This window comes from Rhodamnia argentea, chromosome 5, assembly GCF_020921035.1.
Source record: "Rhodamnia argentea isolate NSW1041297 chromosome 5, ASM2092103v1, whole genome shotgun sequence".
Classification (NCBI taxonomy): Eukaryota; Viridiplantae; Streptophyta; class Magnoliopsida; order Myrtales; family Myrtaceae; genus Rhodamnia; species Rhodamnia argentea.
Genome location: NC_063154.1, coordinates 24,970,491 through 24,977,064, shown reverse-complemented (window position 1 = coordinate 24,977,064; position 6,574 = coordinate 24,970,491).

The window sequence follows — 6,574 nt, the reverse complement described above, 5'->3', positions numbered from 1 at the left end:
AACATCAAATAATTCACTATAACGGAGAAATAGAGTTTTGTTTACAAAAAAATCGAGACTTTGTCCAGACCGCTTTTCTCCGCATCCTTTCTTTTCCATTATTTGGTATGAAAAATCTGATTTGATTTTTCTCCATGCGCTTATTTTAATAATTTTTTATTTTTATTTTTTAAAAAATCAAATATTTAACTATTTTTAATTTTTTACATTTTTTTTTCTATTCATGTTTTCTACCGGTGGCCAGCCACGACGGCAACCGGCGACCGACCGTAAGGCTCAAACTCACCGGTGAAGCCGGTAATGGCTCGCCAAGCCTCGTTCGAGGCTAGCGATGCCTCGCTCAGGGCCGGTCACCATCCATGGCCGTGGCTGGTGACTAGTCAAAGAAGAAGGGAATAGAAAAAAAATAAAATAAAAAAAGATAAATTAAAAATTAACAAGAAAAAAATTAAAAATTTAAAAAATTTAAAAATAAATGAATAATTAAAATAAAGTAAGAAACTGTTAAAAATATGGGAAATGTGAAAGAGAGGAAGAATATAAAAAGAGGAAAATATTTTCCTCACTTTTAAAGGAGTTTTTTCCATGGGTGAAAAATGTTTTGCTTGACTATCTTATTTTACGTGAACCAAATGCTGAAAAATCCAAAAGATATTTTCCCGAAAGTTGTTTCCCGCGAACAAAAGAGCCTAAGTCATACTCATAAATCCAATTGCCTTCGTACTTTCTCACTTTTCAAATGATATGCGATGATCTCACTTTATGGAAATAAAGTTTAGGGCCCCTTTGTTCTTGATTCAGCAAAAGTGAAAGATATTTTTTCATATTTCCCTCCAATATTTGAAATACCATTCATATTTCGAAAAAAGTATGCCAAAAGTATATGGGAATTTATGTTCCGATATTTGTATGTTGTGAAAGTTTAAGATGTTTTAGAATGAAAATAAGTCAATACATATTCTACTAACATTTATATTAAGAAAGTAAGGTACAAAATCAATCTGGCCATACACATCATGTTGTGTTTAAGTTACCGTGTACTAATAGATTCTCCACAGGAAAAGTATAAAAAAAAATCATATAAGCTTATTACACCTGTGCCAATTCAACCTAAATCTTTCAATTCTACCAACTTTTTGAGTCAAAAATTGTATCAATTGAATTCTAAACCTTTGGATGATTTGCTAATGTAGTCCACCAAAATATTTCTGGCCGAAAATCATTGACATGGACACCGGCAATTCTGCGTGGCACATTCAAAGATGATGTGAACAAATTTTACAGTTTTTAAGTATTTTACTTAATTTTCTTTTCATATGATAACCGATATAGCATGTTTTCTTATGCATGGTAGAAAATCAATACCATATAATAGTATTGTATATTTAATATGGCTAATACTACAAAAAACTCCAAATTGGTACACTTGTGGCTTATTAGCTCTAAACTAATTTTTGTTTCATAAAAACTTCCAAACCAGTACACTCGTGTCACATTTACCACAACTAAGAGTGTATGTCGATGATGCTTTGTTCTAGTTTTCCAAGGTGGTCGACGTTATGCAATACATTGAACGCATGCGAATTAGTATTTAATTTCCTCCCCCCCTCTTTTTTTTTTTTTTAATGCTAGTCGTTTTTCTCCATCACAGACCCGTGGACCGTGTCACCATGCGCATGCACTCCCGTTCGATGCATTGCGCCGTCCTAACTTATTTGTCCGCCTAAATGTAGCCGACTTCTACCAATTTTGATAAATGGATAACTTCGAGAAAACTGAAGTGTGATAAGTTCCTATATTTTTTTTTTTTTTTAAATGATAAGTTCCTATATGAGTGGCGATGCGTGAACAAATTTTTAATTGTGGAAAGTGGATACATTCCATTGATTAATTGCGCAAAGTTGTAATTTCATCATTATTTACACAAAAAATCTCACGCTCGAGATAAGAAACAGAATTTCGGCAATCACAGAATCTCCTCTTCTTCTTATTCTTCTCTGGCATTTGTTGTTCTTGAGCGAGAGATTTGCGCTCTCATGTGCTTTTATGAACGTGGATATAGGGAAGGCGACAAAGATAGGAGATCAAGGAGATAACTGAAAGCAGATTTAATCTACACAAAAGTCTGGCCCGACCAGCGATGCCGGCGGTTAGAAAGATTCCTATCTTTGGGGAGCGAGGAGGGAGGGTTGGTGTAGGCTTTGACAGGTGGGCCGAATATTTTAAATATGACCAACTCTACAAAAGAACACGACCACTCGTTCGCATGTAAAACGGAACGGGTGATCTGGCTCAGCCAACAGGAAGAATAGAAGTTAGCTGGAGAGAGAGAGAAGGTGAATGAGCTTCGTACGTTTCGTCAGGAATTCACTCGGAGCCCCACGCGAACACGACCGCACCTCAGGAATTCACGCCGAGCCCCACACTGCAAATTTTGCGGAGCTATAAGAAAGCTTCTATCCGTGGGTTGTAGTGCTTGTATCCGTGAGCCATTGATCAAGAACATGAATGGTGATTCTCTCCCAGAGAAGGCCCTGTCGCCTCGAGAATTCATTCCCGACGAATTTGAGAAATTCATTTGCCACCACTGCGGCATGGTCAACGACAATGTCCAAATATTCCCCAAAGAGCCGGAGACCTCTGTCGCGAGGGACAAAGGTCCTAAGCGTAAGTCTCCGGACAGACATGAGCCGGCCAGACAGAGAGTAATGTCAACTCTAGCACTGTACAGAGAGATTATCCGGGAGCTTTTTTTGGAAAAAACAAAAGCGGATAAAGAGAGCATCTTCATCAGAAGGATAGACCTTTATGCCGCGAGAGAAGTCAAGAAACGAGTTGGATATGTCCACGGCACAGCTCAATTTATCGGAGAAGTTCCAGGAGTGGAAGTGGGAGACCAGTTCCGATACAGGATGGAATTAGCCATTGTTGGACTCCATCGCCCTCTACAGGGTGGCATTGATTACATGGGATCTCACCAGGACGTCTTAGCCACAAGCATTGTTGCTTCCTGGGATTATACAGATGATCCGACAAAACCAGATGAGCTGGTTTATTTGGGCCAAGGTGGAACGCTTAGTTACGACAAGAGGGCCGAAGATCAAAGTCTTACTCGAGGGAATTTAGCCCTAGTGAACAGCATGAAGAAAAACCAACCGGTGAGAGTGATCCGTAAAGATATGGGTCACACCTTCACGTACGATGGGCTGTATGTGGTAGACAGGTACCGAAAGATACCCGGAGTTAGGGGAAAGATGGTTTTTGAATTTATGTTGAAGAGATCGTCGAGCCAACTCGAGATACTCCAACATAAGAGGATGAAAGTAGTCGAGTCGTCATGACAGGAAGAGTCTGTTCCATTGAAAATAGTCGTGGACGAAAGACCTTTGACCTAAGGATTGGTCTTTCGTTCTTTGACATTTATTAATGTAATATTTAACTATTGTATTATATTTTTATCTAACAGCTTAAGTTTTCAGAACAATTGATTATGCTCCGAAAAAATCTCACATGGTATCAAGGTTCTAAGTTCAAATCTAGCATGAGAGAGAGTGATATAATATTTAAATATTATACAATGCTTTTATTTAACAGTTTAAGTTTTTATAATGGTCAATTCATGCCTAGCTTGCCGATATGTCGGATATGAGCAGCAAGGAAAGTAGTGATAACGAAACGAGGAATGCTCGGGAAACCCATGGAAGGAGAAATCGCCTATCCTCTTTTGGGGCCCCTTTATCTATTAAAAAATCGACATTCTGCTGTTCACTTTTTCTGGTTAGATCCTTAGATGTTGGGAAGTTCAAGATAAGAAACAAACTTTTGCCAATCAGAGAATCTCCTCTTTCGTCTTGTTCTTCTCCAGCTTTTGTTGTTCTTGACCGAGAGATTTGCACTCTCATGTCCTTTTATGAACATAGACAAACTTAATCTACCAAAATTTGGCCAGAGCAGTGCAATTAGAATGAATCCTGTCTTTGGGGAGCCAGGAGGGGGGTTGGTGTGGGCTCTAACAGGTGGGCTCAATATTGACATTTTCCCAAGTTGATGAAGATGGTGGTGGCGGTGGGCAACCATGGACGGCGCTCGCGGCTAGCCATGAGCCCTCCCCCACCCCCTGCATTTTCGAGGTGCCTTGCGGCTTCAATGTCTTCACCTCCCTCCATAGGTCGTCCGTCGCCCCTCCCGGTTCCAAGAACAAGCCCAAGCCCCTCATCATCATCATCACATGCGACCCCGAGTGCTCCCCCAATCCTTGCATCATTGAAGCCCCCTGGGGCTCCGATGTGGTTGCCTCCATCACAGCTTCTGGATCTGACGAGGCTGCCCTTGCCAGGCCGCGGGGGTCGAGCCCTTGCTCTGGCCGTGAGGTTTGAGCCCTCACCAAATCCGGCGAAAGCAAACTTTGCCTGTGATCAGCAGGGGCCGCGAGGCCATCGCTGGCAATGGCCAAGTACCGGCCACAGATTAAAGGGAATACTAAGGAGGGATCCAGCACATATATGAATCAATAGGTAAATTGGTTAGAGGGTAGACAAGAACCGTTCTTCATGTGCCATGTTCATTCACAGCCGGTTTGTAAATTACAAATCGTTATCTACATTGTTGAGAAGATGTAAAAAGAAGATGGTAATACACCATGAAATAGAACGGAACCTACACATTTGATAGGAACAATATCATAATTAAAAAACTAGTAAAATCCACTTTGAAATGTTAGAATAAATGGCGAATCGATAGATTTGTTAAGATACGGCATTACATAGATTCTCTTCAAAGAGAGGCATTATTTAAATCTCGAATCAAATCGAATCATAGGTTGAAATTTATACAAGATATTGATAACAATTACGGTAAAGGGTAAAACAAGACCAGAAAAAAATGACCATCAAATGAGAATGATGTCCATTGAATGTTCAGGTAGTGATTGAGATGAGACGTTTAAACCTTTAGAGAGTTGGTAGTGACAAAGCTTTCGTTGTTTTTTTCAGCTTATCTTAAAAAACGTCTCCCCAACTTTTTAGAAATTTCTCCAATTAATTTATTTTTATTTATTAATTTTTAGATTGGCTAACAGGACCACAAATTTTGTTTTGCTTAGGATGGGCGACCGAAGGATTAGTTTCAACAAGTGAAAATCTATTTGTAAATTCTTGAAATACAACCGTAAATATCAAGTGCTAGCCAAGTCCTTTAAATGTCCAACGCTAGTTTCAAATGTGTTCTATTTCACGTCACACAATTTTAGAGAAAAGGAATAATGATATCTAAGAATTGATAAATGAGAAAAGTAAATTGTGGACTATCAATTCTTTCAATTTTTTCTGATCATGTACACGTCAATTAAATAAATGTGCAGTTTAACTCTTATAAATTCATACATTTTATAATGTTTATATAAAAAAGCTATATTTAACGCCAGATTTTTAAACTTGTATAAAAGGAAAAATAGTAATGAAAGTATAATTCCTTAAAATGTGATTGAAGATTGATGTAAACAAAATAAAAGATACATCACCCTAAAATGTATCACTACTATACTAAATATCATTTAATATAGTGAAAGTATACTTTTTTTTTCTATCTAAAAATAACTAAATATAATTTCATATTTGTGATTATCTAAATTTTTATCATTAATATTTCTAGGTTCTTTTAGGAAAAAAAAAGATTCATGGGAATGAAATCCCAACGAGTGGGATTTTGATTTTCCAAGAAACCGGACAAAAAAGTTATCTGATTTCCTTGAGAAATTGTGGGGGTGTAGATTGCACTGTTGCTCCTTTAACCAATCAATGCACAAGATATTGTACTTTATTTGGAGCTGATCTTATATGTAAAATCTGATCCCAATGTAAAATGGGAAAACTGTAAAAGGTAAAATGGGAATTCGATTCCAGAGTGAAAGGAAACAAAAAGAAAAGGTTATATATGTAAGGCAAGTTGACGACTTCCGGTATCCTCCATTCCGGTATTCTCATTAGTATCCTTTGGCTGAAAATTTCCTTTATCCCCCTTGCCTTGGCCAAAATTTTCTTTCGATTACCCTTGATATTGATTTGTTTCGTTTCCAATTTAGAACACCACACATTGCACATGTAAATTTCGGCTAGGCTAGGGAAAGGGGCGTGAGGTTAAATTCCTCAGGGGGGCCGGGCTCAAGTGGGCTAGACTCTGAAATTTCAATGAATTTAGAGCCCAATTTAAACGACGTTCACAATACCGCATTTGCTCAAATAGGATGGTGACACGCTATTTCTAAACAAATATGTTTCACATTAACATGATGAAGAACGCAGTGAAGAATGGGAATAAGCGATTATTTCTAGACAAATATTTTTCAAATCATGTATTTTTCGGAAAATAAATGGAGCCATTTACCCACCATAGTGTCCATTATTATTGCCGGTTTGGATGTGTAAGGTACGAAAGAAATTCCCTTGTAGCTATAACGATACTAGTGACATTACATAATATTCTTGTTTGTATATTGACGTTACGTATAAAGCTACTGTTCGAGAAGATGCTTCCCAAAAGGCGTTCTTGACAAAGTTAACAATACACAAAATGAAGA